At 42.4% G+C, this 26,191-nt stretch overlaps 1 pseudogene; it reads right to left on the minus strand.

Annotated features, from left to right (window-relative positions):
• Positions 1-22,371: 22,371 nt before the first annotated feature.
• LOC138840534 (U6 spliceosomal RNA) lies at positions 22,372-22,463 on the minus strand (annotated as a pseudogene).
• Between the last annotated feature and the right edge of the window lie 3,728 nt (positions 22,464-26,191).

A 26,191-nucleotide genomic window follows, 5' to 3' on the forward strand; every position in this document is an offset into this window, starting at 1 on the left:
TCTCAGATTGGACAGCACTTACTCGAAGATTTGGGAGGCCAGCTCTCCTTCTTGAGACCTATGTGTAGCTTTTGCTAATGTTGAGACATCAATTCCTTATAATGGAACATGAATGCAGCTATAGAATATGCACAGTCAAGGAGACAACTTCACGTGGCCTCACTAGCCAAATGGAAAGAATATTGATTTCCTGCTCCCATCCTTCTTGGGTTGCTGGGTTAGTCAAGGAAAAAGTGGACAAGGAAAATGCTTTGCCAACTGCAAAACATTTCACACCTGGATATGTGGGCGATGAGCTAGTACAAGTCTCTGTATGATTTGTTAAGTTCGACAGGCTTTGAGTCTGCTAGGACAGTTTTGTTGTTGCCTTCTGCTCTGGGCCTCAAACCAGAATCGCAAGGCAGAAACACATCCCTCACAGCATCCTCCAGGGAAGAGAAGTGATTATCTCTGGCCCTGATGGCTGAGTAGGTGGAACTCAGGCCTGAAGCACGGAGCATATTTACTTGAATTCTAGGCTTGTCTCTATGTCCCATCAGTTGTGTAGCCTAGACCACATAGAACTCAGTGAGTCAGCCTTACCTATAAAATACACCTAATAATTATTTTGGCAAAGAATGACTTTGGGCTTCTGATGAAGGAGCTACAAATTATTTCACTGTTGCGTAAGTTGGGACCCACTCTGAAAGCCACAAAACAAGGTAAAATAGTAAATACCCGCATGGACTGACATCTCTTCTGGGCCGGGTATTGTCTGTGTCCTTACCATTGCTTGGAAAGTGGCACTGCTGATGTCCCAAGTTGCATATCTAGAAAGGAAACCAAGTTTGCGGGCGCTGGTGGGGAGGGGGGCTCGCTCACAGTCACACAGTGAGCAAAATGGAAGGGCCAACCAGCACCTCTGTCCACAGAGTCCATTTCTGCTTTTGTGTAGCCCCATGGAGATGGGGGAGGTGCAAAGGGACCACAAATCCCAGCAGCAGGGCTAGCTGCCAGCTGAGGAAGGAAGTGGGCAGCATCTCCAGGACAAGCCTGTGTGCAGCCCAATGGACAGAGCTAAGTGATCTTTCTCAACACTCTTGAGGACCATGGGATAAAGGTTGGCTTTTTGCCATGCTTCTCCTGTGACTCCACATTGAGGGGTCCTTGTGGGCTTCTCAAAGCTAAAACCACTTGGATGTCAACTCTGTCCACTCCATCCCCACCTCACTGTTGGCTGCTGCCTGGCAGAGCTGATGTCCAACTTGGTGTTAATGATTAACGTGCAGCGATGGGATCGCAGAGTTTCCGAGAGAGTCCTGTGTCCAAGAATGAACCGCATTGCTAAATCAGTGAAGACAGTTGCCAAGGTAACCCCCATGTAATCTATTTAACCGGCTCCCCAAACACCAATCAAGGTCAGATAACGCACTCGCGCACCATATGAACACACTCAGACAGCATCAAGCTTTGTAGCAAGACAGCAGGGAGGGAAGAAACCTCATTAGAAAGAAGGATAAAAAGCACCCTAAATTTCATTTTGAAAAGTGTTAATTGGGAATGCACTTAGGCCTGTGTGAGGGCAAAGCCCACCATTCGGGGGCATGTCCTGGCCACAGAGGAAGTCCCTGGGGGCCATTTGTTAAGAACTTCCACAATCTTCCCACTCAGGATCAAAACAAAAGACGCCACTGAACTAAATTATTCATGTCATTGTGTTTATTAATGCAAAGGCTTCTATTTATATTTTAGCCTAACAGTAGTTTTAGCCCCCTGCGGGGGGTCCTCTTACCTGCCTTGATCATTCAACCCAGAACCACCTTCCCAGCATTTCCCAATAGTCCTCCATTTCTAAAAAGACACTAAGGAGCAATTGAAGTTACATTTCCTCTCCCCTTACCCTCCCACACTTGAGGGAGCGGCTGGGGGGAAAAAGACCACTTTGCAGAATTGCTGTCTCATAGCACTGTAGTTCCAGCTGCCATGAGGCAGGGGCTGGACTTGCTATTCATAGAGGACACTGTAAATAGCAGGCCATAGTCATGCTGGTCAATCCTGTCCTGCTGGGGTTGGCATTTGACCATGAAGAATTAAAATGGATTGCCTCAAATGACAAATCGGAACCAAATCTCCAGGATTCCTTTTGGTACCTTTGCCCAGAGACTCTCTGCATTGTATCCACCACAGCTTGGAGTACCTGCCTTATTCACTCATCTTCTAATTGTCTATTGCCTGGTCATCACCCAATCAATCCAATCAATTCAACATGGTAGCCTTATCTCAAACAAGTCCCCAATGTGGCACTGTGTACATGGAAGAGTACCACAACTGGTACTAAATTATATGGTCCACCTACTCACAGAGTATATCCTGAGCTCTGGCTTCCTGCTCTCCAGCCCTTGGTACATCTTGCTTTTTGTCCTTCTCTCTAGGATACAAAACCATCTGACCCACCAGCCCATGGGAGTAATTGATGGGCTTGTCAAATACTTTCTTTGAAAAAGAGAAGCATTTTTTAACAAGATGCACAGTCCAGTCTAGATTTGCCAAATTTGTGTCTTGAAGCCTCTTTTTCAAGTGTGATTAACTTGAGGAATTCCATGTGGAGGTACTGAGAGCTAAAGAGCTCTCGATGCTCACGGTGTCATCAGGAAATTAGTAGCTCATGCTTGGATGTGGGCCCATCAGGCAGAATGCTCATGCCACTCACAGCCCATGATAGGAAATCTTCCTAAAGGAATGCAACTATCTTATGAGAGAATAATTTTGCCTTACGGACTCACATGTTGCAATCCTGGGACCTTTGAGACATCACTTCCCTATCTGTCCTGAAAACATCTGAAAGGCGCCACGAGCCATAAGACATCCCTGCAAGGGATTGCTCATGTCACATGAAGACCATCTGCAAATACTTTAGAAGATGCAGGTACAGATGGGGATATGGGGGAAGAGGCAGGCACGGTGCTAGAGAGGGACAGAGAGGTACAAATGGGGGGGAATTTCGCAAGTCACCTCTCCCAAGATCCTTGGCAAATTGTTTCAGAGGCAACATTCTTCAACAACAGCTGATATAATCAGATGTCAGATTTGGCCAGTGAGTCATGTTCCAAGTCCATCACTTGTTTTGTAATGGCTACAGTCTTAATCAACATGCACTAACTTGGGGGAGCCACTGGTCTCATCCTTTTTGGCCTCAGCCATCAGTAGCCTGCTAAGCACTAAGGACTTTTGTAAAGGAAGATCAATGGGGAAACCTTCTCATCTTCACTAAGTTACTGTCTGATCAGGCCATTCTCCTCACAGCTTTCCAGATCACAAGTACCTTTTGATAGACTCATTTCTGGAATGGGGAACATTAGTAGTCATCTCTTAGGAACTCTGCCCCAAGGAGAGTGTCAAGTAGGGAGAAATAGTTGAAGAGAACTTTACCACTTAGCTCTTTCCCACATGCCTTTGTGTTTTTCTTCCTCTTCAGCCAGGGCCAGGCTGCAAAAGGAAACTGCGAGGATGCAGATGGGGATGCATGCCTGGGTTGGCTGGCATCCTAATTCTCATGCTTTCTCTCACCTGTGCCATCCCTCCTCATACATTTAATGCTGTACATAAAAGAGTCCTTGGGAAGCAGACCAAATGTCCACCAATGGACGGCTGGATAAACAAAATGTGGTCTAATACAATAATACCAGAGACTGCTTTGAAAACAGTCCAACAGCTCCAAAAAGTTAAATATGAAATCACCATATGACCAACAATTCCTTTCCTGGGTGTATATAAAATAGAACTGAAAATAGGTATTCAAGGAAGAGCTTGTATAGGAATGTTCATTCATAGCAGCATTACCCACAGTTGCCAAAAGGCAGAAGCAACTCAAAAGCCCATCTACAAATCAATGGATATACAGACTACGGCCCACTCATACAACGGAATATCATTGAATCTTAAAAAGGAAGGGCATTCTGATGCCTGCTAGAAATAAATGATCCTTGAAGACATTTTGCTCTGTGAGGTGACCCAGTCACAAAAGAACAAATACAGTATGACGCCACTTCTGTGAGGTCCCTAGAGTAATCCAATCCATAAAGACAAAATGGCAGTTGCTAGAAGTTGTGGGAGGGGGAATGAGGAATTACGTTTTAATGGGACAGAGTTCCACTTTGGGATTTCTGTGAATGGATGGCAATGCTGATTGAAGAACAATCTCGATGTACTTAATACCACTGAGTTGTTTGCTAGAATGGTCCAAATGACAAATGTTGTGTATATTGTACTACGATAAGCAATTTTATTTATGTTCATTGAATGTGAAAACAATAAGCACTTTTAAAGAAAGAATTCTACTTGGAGTGGCTTACAGGCAAAAAGGACAGACTCAAAAATCAAATCATATTTAGGTCACCTTTTCCCCCCTGCCCCCTGCCCCCAGCTCAGCACATTTGCTTCAGCTAGGGACCACTTTTTTTTCCTGAAAGCACTTTGAGCAGGGCCCAAAAGCACTCTCGTGCTGTAGTGTAGAGGTTTAGTGCTTTAGGGGCTGGGAGAGATGGTGAGTGTTCAGCTGAGAGCTGCACAAGTGGGCTTCTTATCACAGATTAGCAATAAAAACAAGCAACAAGTCTGGTCCACAGTGAGGCTGGCATGTACCCTCAGTCTTCCCTCTCCATGTGAAGGAATACAGGCAAGAACAATAGTGATGAACCAAAGTTGGAGCTGGAAGGGCTCTGGACACATTTAGCCCCAACTGGCCTCTAAGCCCATGGCAAAGCCAAGATCATGTATGTCCACGATAGACTCAGGTTCAGAACAGTGGTTTATGCAATGGGGTTGGAGGCTTGCTTGGATACAAGGGTCTCACACTGGACACTGTGATCAGCTTGTATTCTACTAGATAGAGTTAAGCTAGAAGAAAAGAGCAAATGTTGGTCCAGAAGGTACTATTTTTAGGCATGTGGAGCTGTGTTCTCTGAAACAACTCCTCACCTCCACCTAAACCATTAACAAAGCTCCAGGTAGATTGGTAGAGGTGAAAAAGTAGAATGAGCATCCATTTTAAAAAGGAGTAGACTGGACGTCAGTAAGGAAATGGTCATCCAAGGTCACAGCTAGTAAGTGACAGAGAAAGGACTCGAATATCTAAATCAAGTAATGTGGTATTAGCGATGTACTACTGTCCTCAAGACCCAGTCATCAGAGATGACCATTTATCAGGCAAAAATCATATGTCAGGTACTGTGTGAGGAATTCCTTATTTAATGCTGATTTGTTTTCTCATTGCGGTTTTGATTGACATTTGTATTTTCCTAATGATTAGGGATGGTAATGTATAATCTGTGTTCATTGGCCATATCTTTTTGTAGACATGTTTATTTACATTATTTGCCCATTAATATTTGAATTATTTATAGTTTTATTATTGACCTATAAGAGCTTCATATATATGGAATATCACTTCTCTATCAACTAATTTGCAAACATTTTCTCATTAACTGGACCCTGGGTCCAGAATATCAGAGCTGTGTGGGACCTCTTGTCTGGGATTGTGACTTGAGGACTTTCTAACTTTCTATTATACATGCTATTATTTAATTAGATATTATTCTTAGTTGACTCACTATTTTTTACTTAAATTTATTCTAGAAGGTAACTTATCATTGCTTAAATAGAACAGCCAAGAGGTGCTACTTACAAGCTGAAAGTCACTTCTCAGAGGACATAGGAATATTGAAGCGAAACATACTCAAGACAATGGAAAGTTCTAGTGTGGAATTCTGACCTCCTCTTACTGTTTTTCTTTGGAGTGCTTCAGATGATTGTGAAGTCCAGTCCTAGCCATCGTAATACCTAACCGTAGCTTCCTGCAGCTTCCACTCGGAACAGACAATCCTCCAGTGGCATCAGCCATTCCATAGAACTTCAACTTGGAGGCATTGCTTATTGCTGTTGCTAGTGCATGGAGGGAGATCCTGGGGGCTGCAGTAGCCCATGCTTTCCCAGCAGGAGTTACTGGCACTATGCCCTCTCTCAAGGTGAGCCCGACCCTCAGAGAACCTTCCACTCAAGGAGTCCATGCTTCTGGGTTGGCCTTAGACATTCCCCATGTGTATTCAAACCTAATTTTCTATTAAGCAAGTTCATCTTTCTTTCCTGAAATAAAAGAATATGACACTTGGGTTTCTGTTTTGCTATTGTTCTCTGCATCTCTTGATCCCCTCTACTTTAACAGTGCTTCAAGCATCCCAGCTGCTGCGTCAGCAAGCAGGTGGAAGCAGAACATAAACTGGTGTCAAAAGCAATTGGCCCTTTAAAACATTATTAGTGAAAAGTAGCCTCTCCTTAATCTGCTGTGCAATTGCGTAAGACAAAACAAAGTGAGCATCCAGAGGCAGCTAGCTGCCTTCAACAAACAATCAAACCAAAGCAAACCACTCATCCGAGTCCCAAATACTAAGAACAGCAATTTCATTCTTCATACAGAGCACGAACGATCTCATTTATCTCTTGAGTTTTGGAAATCTGATCCCCTGAGACCTTAGAAATTAATTTCAATTTCAATTAAAACTCTTTCAAAGCACATGTGTTCGGTCACAGCAAAGCCCCGAACAAATTAACTTAGTCTATGTAAACTGTCAGCTGCAGCTGGGCAGTATCTACCCTGACAGAGTCCATTGTCCATAGTGCCATGTGGTAGTGAACTGACTCAAGTGTGGTGCCTCTTGCCAGGGCAACTTACTAGACTGCTGTAAAAGTGGCAAGGTAGTGATAGGGCTTAATAAATGAAGCACCTATGTTGAAAATGGACTGTCAAGCAAGACCTTAAGTTGAACCACAATTTTATGTTGATGATAAATAGGAGATATCAATGGGCTGAGCCCAAAGTCTGACCTCTAGTCAATAACAAGGTTAAGTAGAAATAGATGGGAAGAATGAGCACATATCTCTCTGCCTTGTGCTATAATATGTTCATCACCTTTGTTACCTGTTCCCACATACCTGGAGCTATGTCTCTGGTCAGTAAGACTGGGAAGCCGGGATCCACAATTAGCCAGGTCTTTTGCCAGCCCAGATCTGTTGTGGCTTTGGTCTGCCCCTCAAGTGTGCCCAAGTATGTGTTTGTGGTTTGAAGGATATGATAGTTCTGAAAGTCCCTGAGCATATCAAGGTAAACTAAGACTGGCCCTTTGCCAAACTTGTCCCATGGATCCTCCATCCTGAGCCTTCCTAATGTCACAGAGTGACTATACATGCCAGTTAATCCTGTGGTACTGTGTAGGGTCATTTGTACCATGCTAAATGACAACAGTAAGAGAGAAGCAGAAGAGACAGAGCAGATTTTGCCCATCCCTGAAACAAGGAGAGCTTCTCAATGAATCACTCCTAGAATGGAAAGTGACAAAAAAACGAGAACCACTAGAACAAGAGCTTGGCTATTCATGAGTCTGCCTAGCTTCTGAATGTAAACCATATATGCTAAGGAGAAAGTCTAGGCATTGCTGTTAAGAGGGAAAAGCCATCATCTCAAAATGCTGCAGCCTGTTCAGGGGAAACATTTTCAATGTATTTGTAGTAGATGAAAAATAATATTTCAATATTACTACCCTGAGGTTTGGGTTCTATCGCTTGGACATAATAATTGAGCAAAACTAAATTTACATCCCAGAAAATGTGCTTTTCCCCATGGAAGCTAGGGCTAGCTGCTCTTCACAGAGAACGTGATTCCTGGCTCCATTGTATCATTAGCAAGAGATAGCTACTTCTCTACTGTGGGAAAAGAGGCCAGATATCAGGTATACCTTAGAGAGGCAGAAGCTTATACTAAGAACCTTCCTACTTGTTTCCCAGTAAGTAAACACTGCACTGAGCATCTCATTTAAATCAAATCTATCCACCCTAGCTAAAAGAGCATATGAATGACAACAAGCCATTAAGAGCTTTCCTTCAAATGTGTGTAAAGTATTTAAAACCAGAAGGAATTACATTTAAACACTGTATTTTCACCTTGGGAAGCTCAGTGTGACTTTAAACGAAAAACAGTGGAGACTCATTTTGATTATCTGAAATTCCTACATATGACCCAACATCATCTGTCATTTTCTTGGTCTCTAGGCCCTCTGTGTACTGCCCTTGGACCGAGTTCTTATCCTTTGTTTTTGCTCCTAAGCTTCCTGCTAGGCCTTGAGGGTAGGAACATTGTCATTTTTTTTTTTCTGAACTGACAGTTCAAATTGATACTTCAGTGACCCCAGGACAGAGTGAACCTCTTATACCTGCGGTAGGAAATATTTTATATAGATTAAGGTGCAGAGAGTCACTGATATGAGTAGAACTGTGTCCTGCCCTCCCTCTGCCCTCTTGCCCGCCCCAGGTAACATTTTCCCAAAAGATGATATGCTGGAATCCTAGCGCCCAGAATTTGTAGAATGTGATTGCTTGTGGGAATAGAGAATTATAGATGTAATCAAGGTAAAATGAGGTTTTAATGTAGGCACTAATCTAGTAAGACCGGTGTCCTTAACAAAAGAGGATATCTGGACATAGAGTCATACACAGACAAAATATGATGTGAAGAAACATGAGAGGAGTTGGCTTTCGCTCACAGCCTCAGAAGAACCAATCTTGGCTGAGCACTGGTGGCTCACGCCTGTAATCCTAGCTACTCAAGGGGCTGAGATCTGAGGATCACGGTTTAAAGCCAGCCTGGGCAGGAAGGTCTGTGAAACTCTTATCTCCAATAAAAATACCATCAGAAAACCAGCAGTGGCACTATGGCCCAAGTGGTGGAGCACTTGCCTTGAGCTGAAGAGCTCAGGGACAGTGCCCAGGCCCAGAGTTCAAGCCCCACGAACAAAAAAAAATACAAAAACAAAAAACCCTGCATGATACCTTGATTTCTACTTGTGGCCTCCAGAACTGACACACACACACACACACACACACACACACACACACACACACACACACACACACACACACACACACACATCTTTCTATTGCTATTGTAAAGGTTATGTACAGAGGGGTTACAGTAATATAAGTCAGGTAATGAGTACATTTCTTTTGAACAGTGTCACCTCTTCCCTTGTTTTCTCCCAGTTCTTCCCTCCCACCCCCGACCCTACAAGTTGTATAATTCATTTTCAACATAGTGTCTAGGGAGTATCACTGCTGCATTTGTTCACCCTTTGCCCCTCCATTTCTGTGCTTCTCCTTACCCTCCCCAAAACAGATCGACTTACATACAAGACAAAATAGCAACAAAAGAGAAAAGAAACAAGCAGCAAAATCACATAAGTCTTTTGGTTTCCATTTCTTGGAGCTCATTTCCATAAACGCCATTTTATATGATCATATGCCCATAGCTATTAAACCTTAGTGATCCTCTCTTAGGAATATCCTCCTTTGGTCTCACTCTGTGAAGAGATAATACATTTCTTGTGTTTATGCTACCGAACCTGTAGTACTTTCTAACAGCAACCCTACAAATTGATATAGTCACTTTGCTATGACAGCCATGTGAATAAAGGGTTTTGAACATCAAAAGGAATTTTTTGGAATAAACAAAATGCTTTTCAAAGTACAGTATCATTCTCTTCCTACATTCTCTAATGAAAGGAGTGACATCAATCAAGATGCATTGTATTTATAAACTGATTTGTTGAATGGTTAACTCTTTTCTACAACTACTTAAAAGATTATAAAATATAACTTTTAAAAAGGTATCTAAGAGCATTCATTACTTTTTTCAGAAGAAAAAATAAGCAGAAATAAGAAGTGACTAACCATCTACACACACGCTGGATTGCGGGCCAAGCCAGACAAGGAATGAGAGTAGAGCCCTTTGAAAGGGCCAGGCCTGACACTAGTGTTTCTGGTAAGGGTCCTATTGGTTCTGAGGGGATGGGGCATGGAGTATCAGAGGCAAGTAGGATAAGAACTTAGGCAATGGAGCATGAGCTCATAGCAGGGTTATGACTCAGTGTGAAAGAAGTACTGCCCATTCCACCCTTCTCAGTAGCTTCTGGACCTTCATGTATCTCTGAGATGCCTCAGAGAAGCTCTAAGGAGTAAGGACCCTAAGTCAGCAAAGGGCCATATGGACTGAAACCATCTGGGCCTGTATTGAGGAGGGGACTTGACTTCTCACTGCACCCTGTACAAATACTCTGAAGTCTGGGAAAGGAGCCAAGTCAGGGTTCTTAAGAAACCTACTCAAATGAGACAATAGCCAGAATGAGTTTCTTCCCCAGTCACAAATGTGCTGTATCAGTAGGAGGGTAGCAGAAGGCTTCTTCTAATAGGCCCCAAAGGGTTGAACGCAAAACATAGTGGGCATTATTAGTATTAAGGACAACAAGAACTCTTCACTAACCTCTAGTTTATAGGATGATTTTACTAGAATTTTGCCCCTCGGTCCTACAGCAGCCTCCAGGATGGTTACTCTGTCCACTGTCTTGCCCACAACCATGCATTACGTGGGAATCAAACTCAGACTCAGTCCTTTCTTTGATGTCCATGCTACCAGTGACATGTCTCCCTAAATCCGATAAAAACAATGTTGCCATGAGTTTTTTGGAGAAAAAGTTTAGAACAAGCTAATCAAAACAAAAAATTTTAAACTAATCGTGTGTGTGTGTGTGTGTGTGTGTGTGTGTGTGTGTGTGTGTGTGTGTGTGTGTGTGTGTGTGACAAAGACAGCTGTAGGAAAAAATGTTTGACTTGGAAACGAAAATGTTTTTTCTTAAGTTACAAAAAGAAAAAGTCTAAGAGTTGTGGCTTCTAATGGGCATGTTGACTACATTTTCAAGGGTGACAGCAAGGCTTAGGAATTGCTGAACACTTGCCTTTTTGAATCCCCTTGAGTGGGCAACAGTGAGGGGGAAGCAGACACCACTTCAGCTCATTTTCAGGGCTAGGTTCACAGCTCTAACCCTTAGTAGCCCTGGGTGTTTGCAGTAGCCTTCGAGGTCCACGCTTAAATGTGGCACCAAAGAAGATTAGCGAGTGAGGCCATTTTCTGATTATATCAGAAAAGCCAAGCAGCCTCATTCTGCCCAGCAGAAACCTACTTGATGACCAAAGAAGAAAAAATATAAATGATCACACCAAATCATCAAACTCAAAGACTATGTTTGGGGGCTGGGAAGGTGGCTCAGTGGTAGAGTGCTTGCCTCGCATGCATGAGGCGCTGGGTTCGATTCCTCAGCACCACATAAGCAGAAAAAACCGGAAGTGGCACTGTGGCTCAAGTGGTAGAGCACTAGCCTTGAGCTGAAGAGCTGAGGGACAGCGCCCAGGTCCAGAGTGCAGGTCCCATGACCGGCAAAAAAGAAAAAAAAAGATTGTTCCATTGCTCCTGTAAAAACGATGGGAAACACTATCATCTCTCCTGGAGAATGGATTTTGGCAAAGTATGATGGAACTGAAGGGTGGAAAGAGTGGTGATCTCAGATCACATGACTAGAATTACAAGAATGAGGGTGACTGTATGCATGAGATGCACAAGCTTGAATGCCTGTTTATATCCTTGAGTGGATCTTTGTGCACAGGTATGCATGTGTATGTATGAACATTCATGGTTGTATATGTATGCATGGGTAGGTATGCATACTTATGTACATTTGTGTGTAAGCTATTATTCATAACCATGAATCTGTGCACACAGCTGAAGAGCTGAGAGACAGTGCCCAGGCCCAGAGTTCAAGCCCCATGACCGACAAAAAAAAGAAAGAAAAAAGAATGATAGAAGGAAAGAGAGAGAGAGAGAGAGAGAGAGAGAGACAGAGACAGAGACAGAGACAGAGACAGAGACAGAGACAGAGAGACAGAGAGACAGAGAGACAGAGAGACAGAGACAGAGAGACAGAGACAGAGAGAGAGACAGAGAGAGAGACAGAGAGAGAGACAGAGAGAGAGAGAGGTAAAAAAGAATCCCTGAGTGCAGTGATTATCCACATGAATAGTTCAGAAAAAGAAGAGGGCAGCAACCCCTGTAGAAGCACTATTATTGTATTCTGACTTTACAGATGAGGGAACAGAATTGACTTAAGCACTATCCCCTTCAAGCCCTTAGCCCCTAGAAGTTGGTTACAGCAGGGGAACTAGAATGCTGGCCTTCCATGCTAGGCTTTGTTTTTCTCTACCTCTTGCATCAGGATTGTCATACTTTTGATTAAAATTATATTGACAAATAGAGGAAACATTTTGAAAGAACCAAGAGAGACATCCAGCTTTGCTCTTGGCCAGTTGTAGTTAGATTGAGTCCCCATCCTTGGGTGGCAAAATTGAGAATGATCAAGATCTTAGTGTCCCATCGGGGTATATGTAACAGAGGGTCATCTTTTGCGTCAGCCCTGTGAGTGATTTCAAATCAAGTACGTAGAAACAAAGTAAGGGGTGTGGCCTAGCTGGCCAGTGTGGGAGAAGCTAGGTGAGGGAGGACCCTCAGTAACAGGTTGGGCATTTATGCTATAAGCAATGGAACGGTTCTAGGCAGGGAAATAAGTCAGTCAGATGGAAGCTCAAAGAGCCTTGCGCTCAAAGTGCCAGTCTGGAAAAAGAAAGACCAACCAGGAGCAGTGGAAGAGATTAAGAGGTGATCACATCTGGCTTGGGACAGTAGTGGTGTGGTTAATTGTAGGGTTTGGAGAAAGAATCTAGGCTCCAATCCCCACCAGAATTCATCATCCACAAAACCAAATGTCACTTAGAAGACAGCACTGATCATACTGCTTTATAACTGCCACTTCTAGTTATTTACATACAACAGTCTCATCTCCTTCACTGAACAGGTGTCAAAAATACAATAAACTCTATTGTGCTAAAAAAAAAAAAAGTCACTTTGATGGGTCTACTTTACTAAGGCTGAGGCATGCGAGAGTGTAAATAAATCTTTCTTGCCAAAGTTGATATTGAAAATGGAGAAAATGGAGTGTAGAGTGAAGCACACTAATCATTTGAGAGATATTTTTATTTCCTTTGCAAAATCCTACCTTTACCCACACACCCATGGACCCTCATCACCCCTCCCAAGCCTGTATCCCCAATAAAACAGACTGTTCCCAGTCCTGGGCATCTGAAGGGGATGAGTCTAGAACGGGAGACATTCTGGCTTCCAGTCATGAGATTCTTGGGCAAATCAGTTCCACAGGCCCCACCAATGTAACATGAGACATCTTGGAGGACTTGGGAACAAATGTCCAAAGGAGAATATAGATTCCTTAGATAGAATGATGTGTTCTCATTCTGCTTGTGTTCAGTGGTTATTTTATACATTTAATAATCACATGAGCATTTTGAGATAGAAGAAAACAGCAAAACAACATTTTAGCTTCCATGTGTCATTTTACCATATTTAACACCTAAATCAGCCAGGCCGGCATGTCTGGGACAATTTGTTTCTCCTCTCACCCTTTACCATGCTTTCAGTGCGCCCTGGCACTGAGGGCTGCCCTCTTGGTGTCCCTATTTTGTTGAGGACCCGTCTTTGGTTGTCCTGGACTATCTGCTGCCTGTCCCACTTTGGGCTGGTTTTGGCTCTATTGTCAGGTCTCTCTACCTTCCTTGCAATGTTAGAATAAAGCAATCCAGAGCCTTGGTATCTCACTTGGCCCTCATGGACAACCTAAAGGAAGGCTTTAGGGTTCCGCTCGGGGTCAAAGATTAAGGGTGAGAGGAGATCTTTGAGATATTTGAGACTACCATCTATCTACAACCAGCGAAATGAAGCAACTTGGGATCCACAAAAGAGGCAGCTGTTGAATTTGTAGAAATGCCATTATTGATGTCTCTCTGTTCAGGCCTGGTCATCTCAGTAGCCACACCATGGGATGTCAGAAATGATGTGTGCAAAACAGAGAGGAGTGAAGCGCACTCCAAATATTCATCAGGCCCCACTGAAATGCAAACCAAGCCACCTGCAGAGTAGCTCAAATAATAGAGTATGGGATTCTGATCTGCAAAATCAATATCACATCTCTGAGTTGACATTCATCACTTTACAATCATCTGCCACTTTCCACTGATTGATTAAAGCCAGGGTGGTGAACAAATGTTTAGTTCTACCTGGTGACATCCCTATTAGTCCATGTCAGAGCATTTCATGACACATGAGTCAGTAGAGGCAGCCCATGATTTGCTGAATTCCTGAGCAAACAGACTAATCATCCCAGAATCAGAAGAAAGAGGACTTGTGGAAGTGCAGAGTGTCACATAGTTGTCAAGACATGGCTTCTTGCTCAATGATGTTGAACTACAAGTGAGTTATGCTGCTCTTCCCAGTAGCGAGTCAAGGACTGCAAACCAGCATCCCCCAGTGGCGCAGCGTGCAACCTCATTAATTCCAAATCCACATCAGATACCATGAAAATGAACAGCTGTGAGTTAGGTATAGTGGTTCATGTCTGCAATTCCAGCTACTTAGGGGAAGAAATGGAGAAGTATCTTGATACAAGGCAAGCCCAAGTACAGTTAGCAAGTAAGTTGAGTTCAATAAGTGGTTCGAACATATAATCCCATTTACATAGGAGGCATAGGTAGGAGGATCACAGTCCAAAGGCAGACACAGGCAAAAGCCCAAGACTTTCTATGTGAAGAAAACTAAAAGCAAAAAGTGCTGGAGGCATAGCTCAAGTGGTAAAGTGCCTATCTAGCAAGTAGGTAAAACAGAGATCTTGACTTGAAAAGATTTGCATTGGGCACTGAGGAAGCACTGAAGGAGCTGTGATGTGATCACAGGAGACAAGAGACAGCTGCTCCCCCTCCCACCTGCAAAGGCCCTGGCCTCTAAACCAATCCCCCAGTCCAGCTAATACATACTCAGACTTTGAGGACTTGGCATCCCTAGATAGGGGAAAGGATTCCTCCCACAGAAATTTGTGCTCTCCTAGCAGCATCCTTGAAAGGAAGAGGGCTTCATCCCCGACAAGGCAGTCACCCAAGTTACTGCAGCTGGCCCTGCATGTGTCCTCATTGTTCACCTGGAGAAGGGAGGCACAGGGTTATTTGTCTTCTATCCAAGTAAGTATTGAAGAGTCCTTGTGGCCACTGTTAATCTAGAAGGAGTGGGAACTGATTCTCTCAGCTATTGTCACCACCTCAGTGCACTTTCCCTCATGGAGGTATTTGGTTGGCACTTGCCAGGCTCTCCAGGGGCTTAAACTGCCTCAGGGAATTGGGAGGAAGTGGTCCTGTGGGAGTCCATGACTGAGCCCAAGGCTGGCTATGTCTGCATAGTTCCCAGGGTAATTTCTTCAGCTGAATGAGGGTAAAGGTGTGGTAGAGGTAAGTGTTGCTGGGAGCAGCAGGAAGAGTGTGGGCTGAAGAGCAAGAGGAAGATGCTGAATGACTTCTTGCACCCTTCATGGTATTAGAGCCCTCCCTGGTGACCCTTGAGCTCATCCCCAATGGGAGTCAAGTTGGACAGCCCAGTGCCTGCCTGCCTTTGGAACCATAACTCCCTATCCCACTGAGCTCTTACTTTGTACTAGAGGGTCCAGTGGGAAGTGAAAGCCCTAGGTTCTTCATTCACAGAATGACAATACCGGGGAGCCCTGAGCTGTGGCTGCCACTCACCACACTGTGAATTGGGGATCTCCATGTCATCCTGAAATCCCTTCACTTCCGTGTTGTGGCTTCTCTTCTCTGGGATCTCTCTCCTCATACCCAGCAGGTGCTGAACACAGTAATGCACAAGAGGTGAAGTACCCAGCTGTCTTTTGTATGAGTCAGATGGTGGAGGAAAGAAAGGTTGTGCTCCATCACCAAATGTCTGCTCTTGGCACCAGGACATGAGCTCTGGGAGGCAGAGCACTTGAGAATGTCATAATAAGGCCCACACAAGGTAGGAGGGGGTATCAGGGAAGCAGACAGACTAAGTACAACAAAGGGCCCGCCAGTGACAGCACTAGTAGACGAGAAGGGCTGCATTGGCGGGGATAGGGGAGGAGAAGCAGAGAACATGCCTTGATTTGTGCAGGGTAGGAGGAGGATGTGGAAATGTTGTAAACTGTAAATTCTCCTGACAAGCATGCTCCTCTTGTTGTGTGGACTCACAGATTTTGCAGGCAGTTCCTTACCTTCTGCAGGGCTATTTGGCCAGCAGTTTTGTCGTGTCCCTGCTTCCTACAATGCTTTGCGGCCATTCTCCCATGAGCATTGAGAACATAAATTTAAACAACAGCATGCTACATGAAATCCTGATGAACTAGCTCATTGCCTTCCCTCTGGGCCTGTCCTGTCTTCGCTGAGAAGGCCCTTCAAACAGCATGGCCCAAGGAAGGCTTCCAGAAGAGCTGTAGGAGCAGCTTTTGCAGCCTTGGAATCTCAGCCTGGAGATGCATCTCAAGCTCACCGAGCCATACTGTGGACTCACAGCTAACTTCACAAGAAAAGCTGGAACTTTTCTTTCCCTAAGAAATCCAAGTCTTAGCCGGGCACCGGTGGCTCACACCTGTAATCCTAGCTACTCAGGAGTCTGACATCTGAGGATTGCGATTCAAAGCCAGCCCAGGAAGGAAAGTCCTTGAGATTCTTATCTCCAATAAACCACCAGAAAAATGACAGTGGCACTGTGGCTCAAGTGGTAGAGTGCTTGCCTTGAGCTGAAGAGTGCAGGGAAAGTGCCCAGGCCCAGAGTTTAAGCCCCATGAATGACCCCCCCTCCCCACAAAAAAGAAATCGACCTCCTGCCTACTTCTCCCTTTCCATAGTGGCCGGCAGGAGGAGACAGGCCTCTCTCTTGGCTCTGGCCTGGCTCACTCTGTACTGCTACACAGAGAATTAGGGACTAGGTCAAGGGGCAAATGCCCAGTCCCTTCATACACTCAGGCAAGAGTTCAAGCAGGAAGGAAAAAAACCCCTCTACATTCCTCTCATTGTTGTTTCTATGTACCCCCTTTGTCAAGATGTGACCCCATCTCCTCTGTGACTTAAGCCTGTGCCTTTGAAGCCACTAACGGGAGTTCCCTGGGTTACTTTAATGTCCTGAAGGTTTAGGGCCTGAAGGATGAAGAAGGAGATGGAGCTGAGGCCACAAATGACAACATGGGTTTGGGGGATGGAAGGAAAATGGTATGTGTGCCATACTGAAGGGTCTCACACTGTATTTCATTCACTCATGGTTTTTCAGTCTCACCCCCACTTTACAAGGTAGTTATCATTAACTTTTACTTGAATGGGATTACTGATGGCTGAAAGTCACAGAGCTAGTCAGTGGCCAGAGGCTGGAATCTACCCAAATTGTTTAACTTGGAAACCGCTGTTCTCTCTTCTGCTCTACTTACCATTCCACTCCCCATGAAACCTGGGCATCTATACCTTTTCAACCCACTGAGCACTGATATTGTATGGGCCAGGGTTAACTAAGTACTGTTAGATTCATAGTTATTTATTGTCACCTTTCCATAGTAAGAGGGAATTTTTCAGGTATTATTCATTCTCACAGTCCAAGATTTAAAAATGCAATGCCTAATCCAGTAGCTACTAGTCATGTGAAAATAACTAGACAAATTAATTAGAATGAAATCAAGTAAAAAAATTATCTCCTTAGCTGCACTGAGTCATATTCCAAGTACTCATGAGTCACATGGTGGATACCATACTAGACAGTGTGCAGATAGAAGGCACGTCCTTAACGGAATAAAGTTCTATGAGCCAGCAATGCTCTAGAACACTGCTCAGGGCACAATAGAGGCTCAAGAAATCTCTCTAAATGTGAAATAAATAAAAACGATGTGACTTTCATCAATCATAAATGGAGAAACAGTATTCTAGTCAAAATGATAACACAGGAAAAGACTTACTGATTTTTGTTTCTGATCATGGTGGTCTGCCTACTTTGGATGATTTCTGTCAATGGAAACATCTGGGAAAAAAAAAACAAGATAAAGGGGATACATTTATGAACAAGTCAATATGAACATTGACTATAAAACATTGAGAATGGCATCACATGAGTCTTTAAGGATAATACTAAAGCATATGCACACACACACACACACACACACACACACACACACACACATACACAACAGTATGCAAGCTGGAAAGAAGACAGTAGAATGGAAGCATTTAAGATCCTTTTATTGCCTGAGAAGAGGATAAAAGTACAAATTGACATTACACCGAACGATAAATGTTATATTCTCTAGGACAGCAATTCTTAAGTGTAGCTTGCCCTTTTAAGAGGTCTAAGTGATGAAAACTATTTTTTTTATAATAGCTCTAGATGTTAGTTGCCTTTGCATTCTCTGTCTCTCAGAGTGTTCTGTGGAGTTTTCTAGAGGTTACATAAGTGTGACATCGCCACAGACTGAACACAGTGGCAGGGATGAAAATCCTCTACCACCTTCTAGGAAGCCAGACAACGAAGTTTTGCAAAAATGTAAAACAAAGTAAGTCTTTTCATGCTGTATTTTTCTTTGCAAGAATATATTTCTTATAAAAACAGATGCTGTTTGTGTTGATATGTAATGGCACCTTAATCAGGATTCTGCAGGGAAAAAAATCCAATTTTGTTTCATTTATTTTTCTCTCGTTTTCAGTTCTTATTGGCATAGTTCAAGCCAGAGTCCAAAGATCAAAGTCCAAACAACAATAACAACAACAATGAAAGAAAAACAAACAATTCTGTGGTTCCAGCTTCAGATAGCAAGCTCAGGACCCATGACCAGCCAGTGCTTTCCATTTAGTGTAAAGGCGGGAAAAACACAAAGTTTCAATTTGAAAAGCTTCATGAAGCAGTTCTCTCTTATTCAGCATTTGTGTTCTATTCAGATCTTTGATTGATTGGATGAGGACAATCCTCATTGGAGAAAGCAATCTGCTTTACTCCAGTCTGCTGATATAACTGTTAATCCATCCCAAATACCCTCACAGGAATATTCCATAATGGCTGAGCAACTATCTGGGTAGCGCATGGCCCAGTCAGATTACTGCATCAAATTGATCATCACAAGTGGGTAGATTTTTCCATCCGTTTAACTTTTCATAATTAGTAAATATTTTAAATTATCTCAGTGTTAATTTCTGCCATACTAAATACCAAAAGAAGAATACAGTGCTAGTGGGAATGTAAAGGGGATCCAAGGCCAAAATATGTGAGAATCTCTGCAATAGGTAAACATTAGTGAAAACATATAAATATAACTACCTTTTCACCAGAGTGAGGGAAAAAGGGAGAATGAAATTATTTTTTTAAAAAAGAAAAACATTCAATCTGCTTGATGGAGGTGGTTCACACCTGTAATCCTAGCTATTCAGGAGGCTGACATCTGAGGATCATGGTTCAAACCCAGCCCAGGCAGGAAAGTCTGTAAGACGCTTAGCTCCAATTAATTACCAAAAAGCCAGAAGTAGATCTGTGACTCAAGTGGAAGAGCACTAGCTTTGAGCAAAAAAGCTCAGGGACAGCACCCAAGTCCTGAGTTCAAGCCCCAGGACAAGGACAAAAAAATTCAATCTGAACAAAAGCATAGAAGAAGATAAAAGAATATATGTGGGTTATTTCTTTTAGATACAAATCCCTTATTAGCTATATGACTTGCAAGTATTTTCTCCTAGTTGGTGGCTTATCTTTGCTTCTCTTAACAATGTCTTTTAAAGGATAGAACTTTTCATTTTGATGTTCAATTTGTGAATTTTTCTTTCCAAGTTTTGATTTTGGAATTGAAGCAACTACTACTTGCCTAATCCAAGGTCACATAGTTTTTGTCTTATTTTCTTCTGAAAGTGTTTTAGTTTTTGTTGTCCAATCGTGCTAGATTGTTCCCTGCCGGGGACGTTGTAGGTGGTATGGTACCCTTCCACACCATATCCCACTGTACTTTTTAAGCACCCATGGGTTGAGCCTGGTAGCAAAACTTGATAATTCTTACCCTTCTAGTTTCCCAGCTTCAATTCATTTTTTTCTTTTTCTCAGAGAAAAGATTTTTCACCCAGTCGGAAGCCTGGTCTATAGTAAGTGCTTACTGATTCTTATGGAATTACAGAATCAATAAATGAATGAGTTCTGAGTCTTCTACACAGTTTTGTACATGGAAATGGATGTACTGACAAGGACCCCCATTCACATACACATGGCCACATAGATCCGTACATAGAGGAATGCACACACACAGACACACAGACACACATACAGACACAGACACATACATACACACACCACCTGTGTTGGGCTCCTCTCCATCTGTTGGAGCTCTTAGCCCACTGGCCTGAAAATACCCATTCTTAGCACATGTCTTCTAACTCTTCTAAAAGGGCCAGAGACAGGATATCAGGACACAGCTCCCAGGCCCCAGAGCTAGAGAATCAGAAATGTACCCCCATGCCTAACTTCAAGTGCTCTTGCTGCCATGGAGCATGTGTGGATCCATGTATGAATGTGGATAGATACATGGATGTGTGTCTGTGTTAGCCCTATTTGCATGGATTCTCAGCTAGGTGTGTGTGAGAAGTGCATATGTGTGGATGTATGTACACATGCAAGTGCTTCTGTACAGGTGTGGTTGTTTGTGTGTGTGGTAAGTGTGGAAGTGTATGGGTGTGCACTTGCACATCTGTGGCTGGGTATATGTAGAAATCTGTAGATGTGGAGAGGGAGGTGAGGGAATGTGTATATGTATGGACTTGTGGGTGTTTTCCTGTCTCCAAATGTATTACCTGCATGCACATGTGTGTCCATAGGCTTGTGTAGTTGTACAAGGGTTTATGAGTGGAGATGTGTGTTGGAATGCAGTTGTGTATTTGGATGTGCCCTCATGCAAGTATGTGTGCGTACATGTGTATCTGCATGTGAGTATGTGTGGGGGTAGGTGTTTATGCAGGTGTGTGTATTGTACGTATACCAAAATGGGGCTGCAGCTGAGTTGTAGGTGTGTGGCTATAACTGGGTGTAGTTGCACAGAAGTATATTTGTGTATGTGAGAGTGAAGTTGGGGGGAGGTCTCTCCATGTGTCTATGTCCATTTCTACTTGTGCAGGTACAGACTGAGGGATGGAGTGTCGATGCTGTCTGTCCAGGCCTTTATTCTCACAATCCTCTTAGCAAATCCTTTAACCCACTCCTTCCTTTAGTTTTCCCATGTATAAAATGGGGCCAGCAACAGTTTCTGCACCACATGATGCCTGTGAACTTTCAATGGACTGATTTGGGATGACTGCATTGCTTTCTCATGACTTAGTACCCTCTGAGCTCCTACTATGGCCGTTGCACTGCACTTGAATGCTTGTGGGCTTACTAGGACTGTTCTGGCTCCAAACTTCCCCAAGAGCAGATCTCCTGAGGGATCTGTCTCAGATGGCTGCAGGGAAGCCTTACATGTGACCCCAGGACTGAGGGTACCTACTTCTCACATTCAGCCAGGTGACAATGTAAGCAAAGGTAGCCAGGGGCTACAAGGCCTCAGTCGCTTTTCTGGGATCCCTGATCCCCAATTTGGTTTCGCTTGGTCTCTCCAAGGCCCAAATCTGGACGTCAGGACAGGACAGCTCCTCAGCCATTGACTTCCGTACTTAACCATGTTGGACGAGGCTGGGCAGAGAAACACTGAATTTAATAAAGCCCAGGAATCGAGAGAGCTCTCTAAACCAAATCAATCCTCGATGTGTTTTTAATTAAGTTATAGCCCTTGTGATTAAAGAGTGTGAATTTCATTACTGTGACCATTTATCAAAGAGCATACCCACTGAACCTTTCCAACAGGCAGGGAAATAGGCTTTTTATTTTGGTCAGTACCAAGAGCCCTGGCTTGTATTTTGACTGACTCATTGAGGAGAATTGTCACCCCTCGCAATCTTCCACCCACTCAGAAGTGAGAAAATCAGAGCTGCCTCCATATTGCCCATCAATAGGCCATGGCAGGTGATGTGAAACCTCTGTTTTGGTTCAACTGTTCCTCACAATCTACACCCAGAAATTGAGATTCCAAAGCAGGGATCCTAGACATCTCAAATACTGGAGTTGGCCTGGCCTGGCCACTGCTCAGGTGGCTAATTTTAAAAAGGGCTGGTGAGGAAAGGCAAGGCAAGGGACATGACATTGAACATTAGCCCTTTAAAGACAACTTCAGAAACTGCCTTTGCTAAGTTCTTGATGTGTGTGTGCACGCAATGTGTGTGCATGTGTGTATATGTTCTTGTTGTCATTATTTAGAGAACACTTTATTCATTTCTGTAACCAAACCCATGTAGGTAAGACCTTATATATTTAATACAATGTGTTAACCCCTGTACAAATGGAAAAAATGAACATTTCTAGACTAAGATGGCTATTCATTTCTGTACAATGCCAACTCAGCAAGGTAAACTGGGATACTTTTTCCAAAGTTGACAGCAGAACTAAAGTTTCCAAAAATTCAAGTTATATATATATATGTGTATGTATGTATGTATACATATACATTTAAAAATATGGAACAATTAATGAATTTGCACAGGGGCAGTGCTAATCTTCTCTGTATCATTCCTGTTTTAGTATATGCGCTGCTGAAACAAGCATATATATATATATATATATATATATATTCTCCATGCTTTTGGAAATTGTTCTGTTGAAGTGCTACATAGAGAACAGTGTCACATCATGCAGTCAAACTTGATGAATTGCACAAGGTGAGCACATCTGTGTAACCAGAATACAGATCAAGAAACAGTTTCTTTGACTCAATATTATGCTTTCTTTATGAGTATGAAATAATTTAATTATCTACTCTATTCTTTTTTTTGGGGGGGAGTCCGGTTGTGGGGCCTGAACTCTGGGTCTGGGCACTGTCCCTCAGCTCTTCAGCTCAAGGCTAGCACTCTACCACTTGAGCCACAGCACTATTTCTGGCTTTTTTCTTTTTGGTTATGTGGTGCTGAGGAATCAAACTCAGGGCCTCATGCATGCAAGGCAAGCACTCTACCACTGAGCCACCTTCCCAGCCCTTCTACTTTATTCTTGATGGGCATTTGGATTATGGTCAGTGTGGATCTATGAATAGCACTGCTATGACATTTGTGTACCTGTCTACTAAGGAATACCCAATTGTGCATCAAATAGCAATCAGGACACATTCTAGGATATAATTCTTAAGGCAATTTCATCTTATGCAGCCATGGAGACAAGAGTAGTGTCTGAGTGTTGACAGACAGCAGATATGGTGTGTTCCTTCTTGATTAGGTTCTTTAGAACTTGTAGGGAATAAAGAGGGACTATTTTTGAACTAATTTTGAGATATTTATTCCTGGATATCCATGGGTACATATCTCATAGAACTGTCCAGAATATGTAATATATAAAAATTCCTACAATCCATATGAAAACATAGATGTCCCAATAGAAAATCTGGCAAAAATGTGATAAAATACACACACACACACACACACACACACACACACACACACATATATATGTACACAATACAACATATATATTATAAATATATTCTGAGTATGACCTTCTCTCATTCTTATTTTTGTAAACAAAAATGTTAATTACAATGCAGTCTAATTTGTGATTTTTATATAGCTTGCTTATTTTGTGCCCCATTTAAGCTATCATTGCCTACTCTAAGGTCATTAAGATGTTCTCCTACAAAATGTATACTCCTTTTACTGTTTTACACTTCCTCTAGAATTGATCTGAGAATATGGTACGAGGTAGGGATCACAATATGCTTATTCCATATGATATTCAGTTGGTCAATGCAATTAATTAGTAACTTATCAAAAACACAATCTTTTCCACAAATCAGTTCCCTCTGTATACAGATCGATTTCTGGATTCTTTATTTTGTTATTTTCCAAGTTGACATTCAATTGTCCTTGCATAAATATTTAGTATCGTATTCTTAATATCAAATATTAATATTAAATATCTGAAGCCTGCTTAGTTTTTTTTATTGGGATTGTGTTGAATCTGTGAATCAACTTAGGAATAATTGATATATTTGCAGTATTTTGTCTCCCATCGCAGGAATAATGACACCTCTATCCTTTTGTTCAGACCTTTAAATTTTTTCTTTCAATGTTATCTTGCTTTAAGAGAATTTACTCAGGAGGTGGAGACATGGAGGATCATAGTTCAAAGTTATCTTGGGCAGGAAAGTTCACAGGACTTTATCTCTAATTAGCCAGCAAAAACCAAAGCTAGAGAGGTGGCTCAAGTGATACAGTGCTAACTGTGAGAAAGAAATCTGAGTGAGTGCAAAACCTGAATTCAAGAAACTCAGAAAAGAATGTGTAGAGGTTTGTTGATGTTACTGTAAATGGTATGTTTTATCATTTTATTTTGTATTTTTGCCGATACAAACATTTAAAACTATATTGACTTTGTATCTTGCTACCTTGCTCAATTCACCTATTCTGATAATTTGTCTCATACATTCCACTGTATTTTTTAGGTAACCAGTCTTATAGTTTGCAAATAATAGATTGATTCATTCAATTCTAATCTTTATACTTTTCCCGCAGTTTCTTACACATATAATTGAATGAGATTGGGTATCTGTTATAATGTGGAACAAAAGTGATGACAGTGGGAAGCTTTTCTCACTTTCAATCTATGGGGTAATATTTTACTACTCTTCTATTGGTGATGATAGTTGCTATAGAATTTGCTTGAAGATTCTCTTCACAGTTCAGAAAGTTCCCTTCTACTCATAGACTTCAGTGTTTTTTTGCTTGGTTTTTCTTTCATCATGGATGGCTATTGAATGTTGGTGAATTTTTTTCTGCACCTCTGATATTCCCCTTTTCTCCATTAATATGATTAATCATATTGACTGAATTCTACGTAGTGAATCACCTTCCTATGCCTAGAATAAGTCTTAATTGATTGTTGAATTAGGCTGTTTCCCAGAAGCAGATACTAGATTAAGCATGTGGTTTATTTGAGAGGTGATCCTTGAGAGCAGTAGCAGGAATATGAAGACAAAGTGCTCCCTCTCATCGTATACACATGAGTAGAGAAAAAATATACATGAATATATATGGATAGACATATGAATAGGATCAGACGAGTACACACATACATATGTAATATGCAAGGTGCATATCTGGTAAAGAACTATTTCAATTTGAAAATTTATCTCTACCAAGCCCCAGGAGTCAACAGGGCTGTGTGCCTCGATATGTTGCCAGCCTCTCAATTCAGAAAATTTGGTGCCATTGCCCGCCGCCTATCAACTTCTGTACACACTATGACTTGATTCTGGGAAAACTGGCCATCTGAGGCTGACGATGGAACCCAATCTACCAAATAACTGTGGACAGCCACTGGAAGAGGACCAGAATGGCCCCAATGCCAAGGAGTTCTGGTACCTTGTTGCAGTGGTTGCTGGCCATGGTTTGGGGACATGTCTTGCAGAGGAAAGAGAAAGAGATTGCCACAGAGCAAAGACTCTGTGCCAAGCCCCGTGCTAAGGAGTTTATACTCATGATCTCATTTATTTATTTTTTTATTTTTGGGGCCAATCGTGGGGCCTGAACTCTGGGCCTGGGCGCTGTCCCTCAGCTCTTCAGCTCTTCAGCTCAAGGCTAGCGCTCTACCACTTGAGCCACAGCGCCACTTCTGGCTTTTTTTCTTTCTTTTTTGCTTATGTGGTGCTGAGGAATCGAACCCAGGGCCTTGAGCATGCAAGGCAAGTGCTCTACCACTGAGCCACCTTCCCAGCCCTCATGATCTCATTTATATACACACAGGTCTCATTGGGAGCAAGGCACAGCAGAGTGGGAAGATAAGTTTTGGGTACTGTTTGCTTGGCAGTGCCTGGGATCAAAAGCCAGCATGGAACCACTCACACAAGGACCTTCTATTCGACATCTCACTCACTGGGGCCAGTTCATTTATGGATAAGTTTGACTTAGAATGTATTTATCATGATGTGTCTGGATATAGGTAATGACTTTCTGAATAAGACTTCAATGGCTCACGAAGTAAGAGTAAGAATTGACAAATGGGATTGCATCAAATTAAAAAGCTTCTGCACAGTAAAAGATTTAATTAACTTAAAAAATGGGAGAAAAACATTGTTAGCTATTCATCCAACAGAGGATTAATATCTAGAATATATAAAGAATTCAAAAAATTAAGCTTTAACAGAACAAATAATCCAATTAATACATGAGCAAGTGAATTGAACAGACAAGTATCAAAAAGGGGAAATACAAGTGGCTAATAAATGTATGAAGAAATATTCAACATTCTTTGTCAAAAAGGAAATGAAAATCAAAATGACATTAA

The sequence above is a fragment of the Dipodomys merriami genome, unplaced genomic scaffold (genome assembly GCF_024711535.1).
Source record: "Dipodomys merriami isolate MVZ:Mamm:240054 unplaced genomic scaffold, mDipMer1.0.p SCAF_3, whole genome shotgun sequence".
Lineage (NCBI taxonomy): Eukaryota > Metazoa > Chordata > Mammalia > Rodentia > Heteromyidae > Dipodomys > Dipodomys merriami.